Raw genomic sequence first — 2,218 nt, forward strand, 5'->3', positions numbered from 1 at the left:
ACATGGACAGGTTCCGCCAAGAAGTGACCTACTCAGACGACTATAGAGGAAAGCTCCTAAGTCATACTCATCTGCCCAGAACTCCTGTTTATGCTTGAACCTAAAGTGGCTCAGATGATAAAGAATCTGCTGCAGTGCAGGAGACCTGGGTTCGATCCCTGGGTCAGGAAGATCCCCTGGAGGAGGGAATGGCAATGCACTCCAGTGTTCTTGCCTGAAGAATCCTATGGACAGAAGAGCCTGGTGGGCTACCGTCCGTGGGGTTGCTAAGAGTTGGGCATGACTGAGCTACTAACACTTTATACTTAATTCCGAGGAGATAATCTAAGATTATTAGAAAGTTCCTCTGGTGTGGAACATAGACCACACAATGAACAGACAGGAAAAAGCAACTTGGAGGAAATGGGAACTATGTAGGGGGGATGAGGAAGCAAAAAACCAGAAAATGTGAAGTTAGTATTGTTAGAGAAAAAGAGGTTGTGTTTATGTAACAGAGCGTTAAACATTCAGAAGCTTTTTTTAAAAGGACAATTAGAAATTAGAAACATGATGGCAGAAATGAAAAAACTCGGGGAAAGTGCTGGACGATGAAGTGAAAGAATTTGCCTAGAAATTAGAACGAAAACATGGAGCATAGACGGGAAAATAAGAGAAAAGATAAAAAAAATTGAAGGACATTTAATGTATGAATAATATTGGTTCTACAGGGAGAGAACAAAGGAAATGGATGGGGGGAAAAAGAATAAAATAATTCAGGAAAGCTTTACAGGTCAAAGTACATGAATGTGGATACTGAAAGAACTCACCAAATGCCCAGCAGAATGGGTAATAATACAGCCAAACCAAGGCACATCCTTGTGAAATTTCAAAACCTAGGGAAATAGAGACGATCCTAACCTGTTTCAGAGAAAAACACATACACACACATATTCAAAGGACCATGAATGATAATGCCTTTAGCGTCTGAAGAAGAACACAGATAAGAATGGAATGATATCATAAATTTTAAAGGGAAGAATCTAGAATTCTATATCCAGTCAACCTATCAATAGAGTGTGGATTTTTACAAACCTCCCCGAAGAAAGAAGCTCCAAATATCAGAAAATATATGTTCTCACTTTGCTGTAGAGCAGATGGGCACAACATTGTAGATAAACCATGCTTCAATTTTAAAGGAACATAAAAAGTATACGTTCTCATGCCTTTTCTTAGAGACCTTTATGGAAGGGTGTGCGCCACAGCGTGAAGGGTGCAAATCAAGGAAGGGGGCTAACCGCGACACGGGGAACCCGCCAGAGGAGAGCGAAGGCCGCCCGTGAGGTGATGGTGACGGGGAGCCCAGCCTGGACAGATAACAGACGCACACAGGACAGAATCCAGAAGGGGCGACACGGAAGACGCCAGGTTAGCACGCCCGCTTCTGGAGTCGCTGCAGCATCATGAGCCTGCAGGAAGGCTGCTCTCGCTCAGGCCAAGTCTGTTTCCTCTGCGCTGAAGTCCATGGAGGCCAGGAGGTTCTTGCCATACTGCTGATAAAAAGACACCCCAGACCCTGTTTCACTAGCTTACATTGGAGTATAGCCAATGAACGACGCTGCGATGGTTTCAGGGGGGCAGCAAAGGCACTCAGCCGTACGTGTGCGTGGATCCACTCTCCCCAAATCCCCTCCCGTCCAGGCTGCCACACAGCGCTGAGCCGAGTGCCCTGTGCGGTACGCAGGTCCTTGCTGGTGACACGTTTTAAATACAGCGGGACACGGCAGACTTCAGCGCAGCCTTTCCATTAGCGCAGGCTTCCTTTCCACCTTATCGTTCAGCCGCAGGCATGAGGACTCCTCATCATCAGGAAAAGCGAAGGCTCCTCTGGCTTTGGGGTGGGCGTTGGGCTTGGTCCCGGGTTTTCAAGCCTGCTCTAATCCAGATTGGTTTTTCTCACTGTGCCTGGTACCTAGTAATCCCCACCACATAATTAAGTTAGAAATAACTTAAATGATAAAAGGTAATAAACACATCTCTACTATCTCTCTTTCCACTTATTGGGAAACTTAAGAATGCAACCTTGAATCACTCTGAGTAGAGATAAAATAGATGCCACAAAAACAAAATATTTATAGCTGAACAATAATAAATGTACTAAAATTAAAAAAAATTGCTTGATATAGCTAAAGTGATGTCTAGAGGAAAATATACAGCTTAACTGCATTTGTTATAAATGAGA

This window comes from Cervus canadensis, chromosome 11 (assembly GCF_019320065.1).
Source record: "Cervus canadensis isolate Bull #8, Minnesota chromosome 11, ASM1932006v1, whole genome shotgun sequence".
NCBI lineage: Eukaryota > Metazoa > Chordata > Mammalia > Artiodactyla > Cervidae > Cervus > Cervus canadensis.